The sequence below is a fragment of the Gorilla gorilla genome, chromosome 11, assembly GCF_029281585.2.
Source record: "Gorilla gorilla gorilla isolate KB3781 chromosome 11, NHGRI_mGorGor1-v2.1_pri, whole genome shotgun sequence".
NCBI classification, from domain to species: domain Eukaryota; kingdom Metazoa; phylum Chordata; class Mammalia; order Primates; family Hominidae; genus Gorilla; species Gorilla gorilla.
In genome coordinates this window covers 39,952,685-39,965,977 of record NC_073235.2, presented here as the reverse complement: position 1 = coordinate 39,965,977, position 13,293 = coordinate 39,952,685, and the positions used below count along the sequence as shown (strand labels likewise).

At 37.3% G+C, this 13,293-nt stretch overlaps 1 protein-coding gene across 1 annotated transcript in view; it reads right to left on the bottom strand.

Annotated features, from left to right (window-relative positions):
* THSD7B (thrombospondin type 1 domain containing 7B) overlaps positions 1 to 13,293 on the bottom strand; it is a 913,367-nt gene that overhangs the window by 236,513 nt on the left and 663,561 nt on the right. The gene's annotated exons all lie outside the window — the stretch shown is intronic.

Sequence of the window (13,293 nt, the reverse complement as noted above, 5' to 3'; positions counted from 1 at the left end):
TATAAAGAACTGATCTTTGAAATTGAATAGTCCAGGCAATTTAATCACAATGGTATCTCAGTTGTTCTTATAGGCAGGGCTTGCAACATTAACTCCCTTGTGCCAGGTTCCTCCAGGCAGAGAAAAGATATTTTTTTCCTTAGATGATATTGAGGATATTAGAGACAAAGGAGACTAGACACAGAACAATCTGAACTGTTCAATTAGGACTGTACGTACACTAGCTATTTTTCCCATTACTGCAAATAAGTGCTGTTAAAGTGACTGAATGCTTTAATCACATAACAAACTTGGCATTTGCAACACAATAAAGACACACAAATTTAAATAACCCGATATTACTGAGTAATTCTTAGAACTGTGGCTCCAAGTGCCTATATGAAGTCTTCTCATTACATCTTCTTGCCTTGAGAGAATTTCACCTTAAACTACACCATACTGTATGTACTTTACATTTTCTCATTTATGAAAGCTGATTTCTGAGCATATCTTGTATTCATCAGGCTATTCTCCAAATATTTCAGGTTCTGTTCCTGGACACTTTACCACACTTTGAAGTTTGGTGTGATCTTATAATTTGTTTTAGCCAATAAAATGTGAGCAGAAATGTAGTGTGACACCTCTAGGTGGAAGCTTTAAGAGCTGCAGCATAATTTGACCTACTCTTTCTTTCCCTGTGCCACAAGGACCAGCAATATTCCTGGCTGCTCAATCAGCACAGGTCCTGGAGTGATGAGGACTTGGTGCAGAGTCTCCAGCCAACCCAAGATAGACATGAATAGTGAGAGACCCTGTGGCTTTCAACCACCGAGACTTTGAAGTAATCTGTTCTGTTTGTTTCTGCAACATTACCGATTCCATCCTGATGGATCAAGCTTGGCACAACAAAGCATCTTCAGAAGGTGAAGTAAAGAACACAATGAAACAAATATTTAGAATATTTTGCAAATATAGTGTCCTGAGAAAATACAATTAAGCTATATCAGCAGTTAGCACAGTCTGAATGGCAAATCAAATCAAATGAGGATGTGACTTTGCAAAAAGTTGAGCTTATATATATATATTTCAGGAAAATGTATAATTTATTATATAAAAAGGACTCACAATATGGATTATAAATCAAAATCTAACCTTATGTCATCTGGGATAAAATATTAAATCTCCATAGTTCAATTTCCTTGTATGAAAATAAAAATGTAACAATATTTCTCCTTTCTAATTTCTTATAATGCTGTGAGGGTCAAAAAATATAAGTAGAATTCTGTGGAAAATAATTAATATACGATGAAAGTGACATACAAACATTTTACTGCTACTAAAAGCTATATAGCAGAGTAAAAATATTCTTTCATTATTATGTTTTTGGGGCAGGTGATTGATAAAAAATATAATTCTGTAAAGATACTTTAGCAGAAAAATTATAGGGTAATAATTTTCAAATTTGGGTGCCTTTTCTCATTCCAGCTCATTTCCATGTAAATTAAAGACTAGGATAACACTGACAAAATGAGAGATTCTGTTTTGGGTCAATAAATCAATTGTTGTTTCATTCCGTGTCTGTCTTTCCAAGTATGCTGCTACCAACCAAGGCCAGATACTCAATATCTCTCACTTGAACTATTATAATAGCCCCTTAACTGGGCTGCAGGTTTCCAATTTCTTTCTTCTAATCCATTCCATGTCTGATCAACTGCAATATTAATATCCCTAAAGCACAACTCTACATATGTCATGGCCTAACCTAAAATAAATAATCTTCACAGTGTAGCAGAATTTTGATAAATAGGCATGTGGAAGGCAATCTTGGCAGGAGAGAGACCACAAATTAAATTAAGAAGATGAGAATGAACCCCAAATGTTTATAAGCCAAATATTCTCTACAATAATTTTTGTTTGAGGAGAAGTATAAATTTGGCTAGGGTGGTGTGAGACCACAGCAGTAGGTTCTGCTGGGGAGGCTCAGAAAATTGATTAAGAATTCTGGTATAAATTTGATTGGGGCACTGGAACGAAGAAGAGACAGCATGAGATCAGAGCATCTGATTAAGAGACAATTTGAAAATTCTGAAGTGGCAAATGCTTTGCCCTTAGGCTAAAAGACCACTAAATATAATTAAAAATGATATGCATGTTGTTAGAGAACAATATAATGAAACATGATAGGATATTACTTATAATTAGCTAGTTGTGACATGTACACATGGCTAATACACTATCTAAATAGAAACAACTACCTTCAAAATGACCAATGAATCTGCTCTTTAAATAGCAGCTTCATTTCCCAACTGTGAAGACAGGTCTGATACAATGAATCCTAAGCACCAGCAATTGCCAGTTTATGAGTAGATAGATGTCTCTATGTGTCTCATGGGATTCAGAAACATATAAGCTTAAAAGAAAAGCATTTCTCTTCTTTTTTCTTTATCTCCCAGGGTTCCTAAAGAAACTCTGACCTGAATCCAGCCAATATATTGGACCAGAACAGTAGATTTACCTACTGCCTACCTGCTTACTTATTTGCTTATTTATTTATATATTTGTGTATTTCTTATAAGGATAGAAGTGCAAAATTGGGAGATTTCACATAAAATAAACATTTCTGACTTCCCTTGAAAATGCAGATGATCTGGTAACACCTGGGTTCTCATTCCAGCATAGCAACAATTGGCTGGAACTGAATAGCAGGACCTCTTCAGATGAAATCTGCCATCACAGTACTCTACAGTCCCTAAACTAAGGACTTCTTTACCAACTGAAACAAGGCCAAAACTTACTCATATGTCCAATTAAAAAAAAAAAGGTAAGGTGAGGCTGTGGTTATTGGAGAGGAGGGTGGATGAGACAGAGATCTACCTCTCCAGGCTCACCCTACTCATCACATGAAGGGATCTAGGAAGAGTTGAGTCGGAAACTTTTTCTAGTCTGAAATCTTCAGAAGGAGCCAGACTCTATGCTACCAGCCAGTGTTGGAGCAGACATGTGGGCTCTGGAAATTATATAACAAAAAAGGCAGTCTTTAAAATTTAAAAAAGAAGACAAAATTATAAATGCAAATTTAAGTGCAATGATTTGGAAGAGGATCATGACAATCAAGTTTCTGAACTTTAAGGTTAATTAAGTGGATTAACTTCCACTGCTATCAGTATTCTACATATTACTACACCAGCATTCAAACATAATTCCTAAAGGTGGCAACAAGAGACATCATGAATAACTAGAACATGAATATCTAGAGATAGGTAGATGGAAGCATTCTTCATTCAGAGCCTAGCTCCTCCAAAGAACTCTGTGGAACAGAAGAAAGTTCATAATGTAATAAAATGTCTGCACAGTAAGCTTCAGAGATGAGAATCCATTTTTCTATTTGCCTGACTGTGCGGTCATCCAGACAACGATTTGTAATCATGAACAATGAAACAAGTTATTATAAATTCTGATTTATAATCAGAATATGGATTACATGACCAAAAAAATTTACCTCCAAAAGTTTTCATTTGCCAAAAAACTGTACCTTTCACAGAGCTAATGCAGAAATCAATGTACAAGAATGAATTCACAGTACATTAACTCCTTGCAAGTTACTATAAAATCCTCTGAACTATCACCAAGGTGTAAAATTAAATACAACTTCCAGTTCTGATTTATACAGCTCTCTGGTAATGGAGAATTTGTTCCATTACCAATAATTTTGTTTCCTGACTGATTGTGCATTATCTAATCCAGAGATTTACATTTAGACTTCTGTTGTCTGCAATTGACAGATAACTTATTTATTTAATGATATACCTTTGGTGAAGGAAGAAATAAAGAAATAAAAGAAGTCAAGACATTTCAATTTATTTATTTAATTTTATGTTCTTCAAAAAATTAAATAGCCAGAAATCTTCTAATTATACTAATAGAAGTCTCAAGAGACTGTGGGTAATCCTAATTCACACAGAGAAGGCTTTTGAAACCAGAAAAAAGCATCAAAAGCAACCAAAATATTCCTCTAAGAAAAAGCAACAGAAAAAGAGGGTTTGTTAGTTTTCTAGAACTGTTGTATCAAATTACCAGAAACTTGGTAGCTTAAAAAAAGAAAAAATTATTCTCTCATTGCTCTCTCATAATATATGCTTAATTCATTTTGGTACATTCTAGAAGCCTGACATTAATGTGTCAGCAGGGCTGTGTTCCCTCTAAAGTTTATAGGAGAAAATCCTTGCCTTTTCCAGTTTCTGGTGGCTCCTGGTGGCCCCTTGCTTGGCAGCATACTTCTAATTTCTGCCTTCATCTTCTCATGGTTGTTTCCTCTTTGTTTCTCTGTGTCAAATCTTTCTCTTTTCTCTTGTAAGGACGCTAATAATTGGTTTTACAGCCTACCCCAAACCTAGGATGATCTCATCTCAAGTTCCTTAACTTAATTACATCTGCAAAGACTATTTGCAAATAAGTTCACAGGTACAGGTACTGAGGGATAGAACTTCAACATATGTTTTGCAGGGACAAAATTCAACCTACTAGAGAGAGGAGTGAAGATTATCGTAAAGAAGACAATGTAACACATGGACAAGAGTGCAGCCTTAGATACACACCAAGCTGACCTAGGCTTATATCCCACCTCAACATGAGCTGCCTAAATCCTCTAAGCTTCAATGTTATCAACCATCGCAGGGACTATTGCAGGTCAACCCCAGCCTCCACCTGTTTTTGTAAATACAGTTTTGTTGGGACAGAGCCACACCCATTTATTTCTGCATTGCCTATGACTGCTTTCACGCTGCAACAAGCAGAGGTGACTAGTGACAGAGACAGTACAGCTGACAAAGTTGAATATATATACTATCTAGACCTTTATAGAAAATGCTATCAAATGGGGTTAATAACAGTACCCATTGCATAAGATTATTATGAGAATGAAATGAGAGCATTAAACGGTATTGACCACGCAGTGAGCACTCAGTAGGTGAAAATTCGCTGTTTCTATTAGAAAGGCATAGTGTCATGGTAGATAACAACATGGGCTTAGAAATTTAAAGACCTAAGTTCAAAATCAACCAGGACACTTACTACTAGTGGTGTTACTTTGTGCCTGTCATTGAACCTCTCCAATCTTCAATTTTCTTATCTCTAAAGTGGAGGTAATTATTGCATGTACTTCAAATTGCTCTGTAGATCAGATGGTCTGGAACAAGAGGTTAGCCATTTCTGCTACTAGTATTATTCTCCAACAAAGAAAATATAACATCTTCAGTGTATGAGATGCAAGTGGGAGTTGGGAAGACAGTTTCATTTTGAGAAATTCCATATTTAAGAAGATCAAATGCTCAAGTCTTCCCCAAAATGATGTTTTCTCCTCAAGGCCAAAACCTCTGTGGCATGCAGAAAAGGGTAGAGTGCTCATGTGAATTTTTATCTATTTCCTAGTCAAACAAACAGAGTAGGTAAAGATTAACATTTGGTATACAGAAATCAATAGTTCCCTGCTAATTAAAGCAGAATTATTTAAACTATTGAACACAGAGCCTGAAGGCTGGCATCAATGGGGATGAAATCATAAGACCTTAAATAAAAACAGTTACATTGAAATCTTTATCATCCCACCCTCACCAATCGGGTTCCTCTTCCTGTGTTCCCTCCTTTGCTCCTATATTAAGGTCCGAGCTCTTTGAAATGACTCATAGGGACTTCTGTAATCTGTTGCTTTCATGTCTCTTCTTGCTTTAAAGGTGCATGAAATTCTGTAACTTCACAATGCTCAACAGCTGGTAATAATTTTGTCAAGTGGAGATATAATTCAGGACATGTTGAAGACAGCTTCCTTTGTTTTGCCTCCTGTTCTTCACAATCATCTTAGCTTTATAGGAATTTCTCTACAATCATCATCCCCTTAGACATGAACTTGGAGCAGTGAGGGCACAGGCAAGACCATCTCCTTATACTGACTGTTTAGACAATAACGGTAATGCATGGGGGGAGTGGGAGACAACATCATTAGTAAGGATTTTCATTTTATAAGATTTCATAAGCTGTCAAATCAGAGCTTGGGCTGCCAAGGCTATGGCTGTGTATATTTGAAGTATAGCTCTGATCCAGGAAAGTGCTGGATTATTTCATCTGGGATTAGAATGTACTTTGCATTCATCTTTCTAGTATCTCAAAAGATGATCTGGGAAAAAAGATGAGATAAAATCTTCAAGTGTTATTCAAGAAAACTGAGATACTGTAGAAACAACTATGGTATTTCAGGGCACAAATATTCGTTTTGCTGCTATTGGAAATAATTAGGTAAAACTAACCTATACCTAGGTGTGTGCAAAATTAAGTGACACAATACACAAGCCATACAGGTAGAAATTTGGCTCTGGCTTTGATTTCACACCTGAGACTCAAAATCTGGGGGCTTGTCAACAGTACAATTCTAAACGTGGAGATATGAGAAATGGGAGGCAAAACGAGAAAAGAATTGGAGAAAGAAAACATTCTCACCATTCAAAGGCTACCAACTATTAACATTTTGGTATAATTTTTTTGTGTTATTGTTCTTGTTTTTACAGTTTGTTTGTAAATTATATTCATACTATTTTACTAACCATCTAGTAATCATACTGTGGCACAAGAGGCTGTTGTAAGACTGTTCATAACAGTATCAGTTGAATGGCCAAGAATTGAATGAAGGCTTGCTAATTGATCACTAATGGGAAATATATGTAAAATGCTAAGTAGATGCAAAAGATGGAATACCATGCACTACTCCCCAAATAAAAACTAATCTACAAACAGCAGCAGGAACAGAGGCAGTTAATACACAGAATAGGGAACAAGCTCTGGAAGCAAATTGTGTGTATGACAAAACAGGCTCTGACATTCGCAGCTGTGCATTCTCGTGCAAATTCTTTAACCTATCTGTTCCTTGATTTCCTTATCTGTAACACAAGAATAAAAATAATATCTAACTGATACTATTGATATAAGAATAAATTAGTTAATAAAGAGAGCACTTAGAGAAAGACATAGCATATTTTAAGTGCTCAATAAATGTCAGTTACCATTATCTATCAGAAATAAACAAGATGAATATGTATATCATAACTGTAAATTAAAACACAAGCTAAATAATTATATATATTTATTTATATGTATAATCAGGAATACATATACATTAATATAAACAGATGCAGAGTGAAGTGGAAGGTTATAAATTTAATATGAGGGAAGCTAATAGGATTGGGGATACAGACTGAAAGGGGAAATTATGAAACTGAATTAAAAATAACAGGAGGATGTGCATGGACTGGAGATGAGAGCATGCAGTAACTCAGATTCTCTTAGGGAATTTTAAATGTGAGATGGAGAGAAAGTGGTAGAAGCATGGAAGGAACTGGAAAGTTAGGCTGAATCCGGAGACCCAAAGACACAGAGTCACCTGAACAACAGAATCCTACAGTGAGGAGCCATGCAGAGGGCAGAACCAGGAGCTACTGTGCATTTCCTCCTGAGACACAGGAGTTCCTCTTTGCTTCCTTAGCTCCCTGTGTATCCATCCCTGGGCCCTAATACCTGAGACTACTTCAGTGTTTTCTCATTGTTTGAAATTAAGAATAGACTAATAGTATATCAGTTTGATTAGGCACTCCACAGAGATCATTGCCCGTGGACATGAAAATGTTCTTCAGTTCAACTTGAGGTGTACAAACATAAGGACAGAAAAAAACTATGATAATGACCTTCAAGATAACTGTTAATTTTCTCCTGCTCAAAGCCCTGCAGTGGACATTGGGTGGGGCTGGAATGGAGAAAACAGTATCTTTAAGATCTCTGTGCGTAGTGATTCATCATTGCACTATTTGGTATTACATCAAGAATCTGAAAAGATTTAAAATATTTTAATTGCTTACAATATGAAACTATATCAAGACTGGGTTGTGTGAGGTTTTACTCTGATAAACAGACGTTATGAAATAACATAAGCAAAGTCCTGGGCAGAGTGCCTAACACATGGCATACCCTTAAAAAGTTTGTATCTTTCCCCAAACCATCCTCAGGCATGGCTCCAATAACCAAAAAAGGATGCCAAAACTTATGAAGTTAATTAACTGCAACTTAAATGGAATGATATTAGTGGAAAGGAATATAACTAATGAGAAATCCAGAATGTAGCTGCTGGGACATGATAGTCTTAGATATGAGGGGAAGGGGCTGGAGTGAATACAGGTCGTATTAATATATTTTTTTTCCTAGAAGAAGGCTTTAAAAAAGAAAAAGAAAGATGGACATAAAAAGTAAAGTATTTTCAATGTAATAGTACTGAAGATTACAGTAAGTTTTTTAGGCGATGAACTATAATGAGCCTCTTGGCAAACGATTAAGTACATCTTAATGGAAGAAAAAAATGTTTGCAGCTGACATAATTATAGGCTTTAAGGCAACCTTGAGGGAGAGGGAGAATAAATGAACAGGTAAAAGTACAAAACTGAGAACAAGACTTGAATCAGGAGTACAGGAGACGTACATCATCATAAGGAGAAAATAACCGTAGAAATTGAGGAACTATCACTGTAGCCTGAAGTATCTGTAAATTAATACACAAAATGTGGAAAACAGACACAGTAAAGCAAAGACTCAGTGTGGGAAATCTGTTCTGCAGTTACATCCCCACATTGTCATGCCTGAGTGCTGAACAGCATCACTACCTGAAAGGAGCTATGAGCTCGTGAAAGACCCAGTCTTTTTGGAAGTTGTGTAACTTGGCAACAGTTTCAAGCCATTGAAATATTATCTTTGCCCAGGAGGTCTGGGCCTAACCAGAGGGCACAGTGCCATACAGGGTTAACACAAACCTATGTTAGTGCCTGATTCTGACAAAAATTTATGAACATACTGTTAAAGAGCTTCTGAATATTTCAAGAAAGAAGAAATGGGCATCAGGTGTCCAAATGGGCTCCTTTAGATCACTCAGAGAGAGGCATCTAATCTCTTTTGTGATGGGTTTACTAGACTTGTAGAGAAGAAAGGAGATGGCATATGCAGAAAGAAATTTGACAAAAAGTCTCCTGATACCCTCATAAACAAATGTAAAGAGCTAGAGGGATTTTTGTAGCTACCCAAACAATGTTGATTAATGTATCAGTGCCATCCTGAGAGATGTCTTCCCTGCAACAAATGCTGAGTGGGAATGCTTGGTCTTATTTTGTCCAACATTTTGATTAACAACTTGGATAAAGACACAGATGGCATGCTTATCAAATTTTGGGATGATATAAACCTGAGAGTTATAGCTAATATATGAGATGTCAGAGTCAAGACTTAGAGCCCTTAACAAGCTGGAATAATGAGCAACTAAGAATATAAAAAGGAATACAGGTAAAAGTGCAGTTCTGCATTATGGTACCCAAAGGGCAGCTGAACATATATACTCAGATTGGGGGTTACAAAACTTTACAGCAGTTCTTAAAAAACAGACTTCAAGAGTTTTTTTAAACTGCACAGTGAAAATGCATCAATAGTTACATAAAGTATACATTTTATTTATTTTAATGTAAATGTCATCTACTGAGCAGTGTTTGAAGTGATTTATAAAACATGCACAAAAGCAGTATTGAAATGGCCTAAAGAAAGTAGAAAAATAGGTGGGGCACGGAGGCTCATGCCTGTAATCCCGGCACTTTCACAGGCCGAGGCGAGTGGATCACTTGAGGTCAGGAGTTCGAGACCAGCCTGGCCAACATGAAGAAACCCTGTCTCTACAAAATATACAAAAATTAGCCAGGGATGGTGCCCACCTGTAATCCCAGCTACTTGGGAGGCTGAGGCAGGAGAATCACTTAAACCCAGGAGGTGGAGATTGTTGAGAGCAGAGATCACGCCACTGCACACCAGCCTGGGTGACAGAGCAAGACTCCATCTCAAAAAAAAATACAATATTGCAAATATTGTATTCCTATTGGTTCAAGAGACATTTTTGAGCATCTTTTCTGTCCAAAAGAGTGTTCTTTGCCTATTACACACCTACTTATCCTTCACTTTTTAGATCACATTTTCTTCCCTAGAGTGGTCTTCCCTGATTCCCCAACTTAAATAATGTCCCCCATCTTGTTATTGTCTTACAGCGCCCTGCTCCTTTTTGCACTTAGGGCTATTTGAAATTACATATTCTGTGTATATACTTTCTTAATATCTTCCTCAACTACTAGACTGTACAGAGATCACATCTGTCTTGTTTAATACTATATAGCCAAGGTATAGCAGAGGTTTTGGCATCTAGAAGGTATTAAATAAATATGTCCTATGTTAACGAGTAAATGAGCCAAGAATTAGACGCTAACAATCTAGAAAGGGAGAAAGACAAGCAAAGAGATAAAGTCTAATATAAATAATATTCTTCATTAGTGTCTGTCTAAATTTCTGTAAGAGTATAGAAACAGACTGGTGAAGTTGAGGAAAAGGCTTCTTGAAGAAACTGACTAGAGTTAGGGCTTAAAATTGAGTAGAAATCCACCTTAAAAAGAAAAAGACATCAAATTGAGGAAGGAACACAGGCAAAGAAATGGAGTCCTGGAAGGACAGAAGACACATGGGGAACAGTGAGAGGAAGTCCGTATGGTACATGAAATGTGTGGTTGAAAATGACATTGGGACACAATGTTCCCTTTACTGCCATTTAAGTGTTTAGTGGCCAAATGGAAACATCCTAGGAAAACATGAGCACAGGAACGAAAGGGGCTAGAAACAGTCATATGAGTCAGAAAACAAAAATCCTGGATATTTAGCCTGAAGAGTAAAACATTTATAAGTGGAGGAAGCATTACATATTTTTTCAAATTTGTGAAATCCTCTTATGCCGACAATTTTTATTTTTTATTTTTATTTATTTTATTTTCGAGACAGAGTTCCGCTCTGTCGGCAGGCTGGAGCGCAGTGGCGCGATCTCGGCTGACTGCAACCTCCGACTCCCAAATTCAAGCGATTCCCCTGCCTCAGCCTCCCGAGTAGCTGGGATTACAGGCAGACACTGCCACGCCCAGCTAATTTTTTGGATTTTAGTAGAAACGGGGTTTCATCACGTTGGCCAGGATGGTCTCAATCTCCTGACCTCGTGATCCACCCGCCTCCGCCTCCCAAAGTGCTGGGATTACAGGCAGGAGCCACTGCGCCTGGCCGCTGACAAGTTTTTAATTTTTTTTAAATTAAATGAAGTTAATTTGAACCAATGAATGGAAGGAGCTACCTTTAGACTTTAAATATAAAGATCCTTCCAATTTTAGAGTAGTTCAGCTGAATTTTGCAGTGGTAACAAGCTCTTAGTCAGGGAGGAGGTTTAAACAGATTCTTCCATAACCATCTCAAATAAAAATATTTCTTAGAGTTTTTCTGAAGTTATCTGTTCCCGTTGTCAACATCATTCTTATCACCTATAAACTATTCCAAAAGCTCTATCTATTCCAAATCTAAAATTACAGAAATTTCTTTCTCCTAACTTCAATAAAATATTTTAGTTTTGTTTTCTTCATAACCACTCGAATGAGGACTAAGCTCTAATTTTTTTTTTATCTTGCCCAAAATCCTATCAATGGGGTCCGGGGTGTCATAATCTACAAACCATAAATTCTCATCAGATATGTTTTATTTAACCCTTTATATTGCGATTTACTTTCCAATCTTACTCTGGCATAACATTACAAGTCAAGGAAGAAAATCAAAATATTTTATTCCAAAATATGTTTCTCTGCCATATCTTTAAATGGCCCTGCAAAGCCATCTTTTGTGGGGAAAATTTGCATCTATAAAGAATCTCTATTAACATAGCTAGATCTTTTTCTTCCAGGCCCTCCCAATCCTAAAGAGATGAACTAAGATCTTAATAGGAAACATTTGTCATCTATTGTCGTTAACGGCAGCCACTATAAGATTTCAAAAGAACCCTGGTCTCTACAATCTTTTATCTTAACCTGAACATTCCCTTTCTGTCAATTCCAGGTCTTTAGACAAACTGAACCAAGTGTCAACCATAAAATGTTTAAATTCACCTATAGCCTGGAAACCCCCTCCCCCTGCTTTGAGTTGTCTCAGTTTCTAGATCAAACCAATGTATTTCTTAAGTGTATTTGATTGTTGTCTCGTGCCTCTCTAAAATGGATAAAACCAAGCTGTTCCCTGACCACCTTGGGCACATGTTCTCAGAATCTCCTGAGGGCTGTGTTATGGGCCATGTTCACTCTTTTTTGGCCCAGAATAAAACTCTTCAAATATTTTATAGAGTTTGACTCTTTTTGTCGACACTAATAATTGTTCTGCTCAGTCCTCCAACCATCCAGAACCCAGTTCTTTGTTTTCCTCTCACCAGCTGGATATTTACCCGTGTTAATGTCATCAACCATCCCTAGCTCACTTTTCTACCTTATTCTGGATTCCTCTGTGTTTCCGCACCTCTGGTCAGTGTCTTCCCTCCCCATCCCTATGGTTGCTGCCTTGTCTCACACTCTCCAGGACCAACGTCACTCTCTCCTGGCTGGTTTCTCTACCTTTGATTTTATTCGAATCCAGCCTCAACCTTGAAGTCAGAATTACCTTTCTGAAATAAACATGGAATCCTATCACAGCCCTGGCTAATGCCCCAACTTTCTAAAGCGGCAATGTCTTGACAGCTGGGGATTTGAAGAATCACTGAGAGAGAGAAAGGTAAGTCAGGGCCAGGGCCCCTGAGTTTCTTCCACCCTCAGGCAGGAGATTTTATCCATGGGGCAGCCCTTGGGCAATTCCTGTTCTGATGGGTATGCTAGAGAAACATTGTTAGGTAAATGTATTTTTACTTCACCAGAGTAAAAAGTGAAGAATTACTGGCCTAAAGCTGAGTTTTGCAGACATCTGAAGCTATTTCTCAGAGGACAGTCCATTTCAAAATTTAACATGTGAAATGTTGTGTCTCTTTCAGTTCATATAGCTTATATCCTGTAAGCATAAGGTTATGCTTAGTTTATGTTGATATGTACTTAAGTAATATTTTAAATTAAAATTAATTTTTTTGAGTCAGGGTTTGCTCTGCCACCCAGGCTAGAGGGTAGTGATATGATCACAGCTCACTGTAGCCTTGAATTCCTGGGCTCAAGTAGTCCTCCCACCTCAGCTTCCCAAGTAGCTGGGACCACAGACATGCACCACCACACCCAGCTAACTTCTTTTTAAAATTTTTGTGGAGATGGGGTCTCCTTATGTTGCCCAGGCTGGTCTCAAAATCCTGGGCTCAAGAGATCCTCCTACCTAGGCTTCCCAAAGTGCTGTGATTACATGTGTGAGCCACTGCACCTGCCCATACTT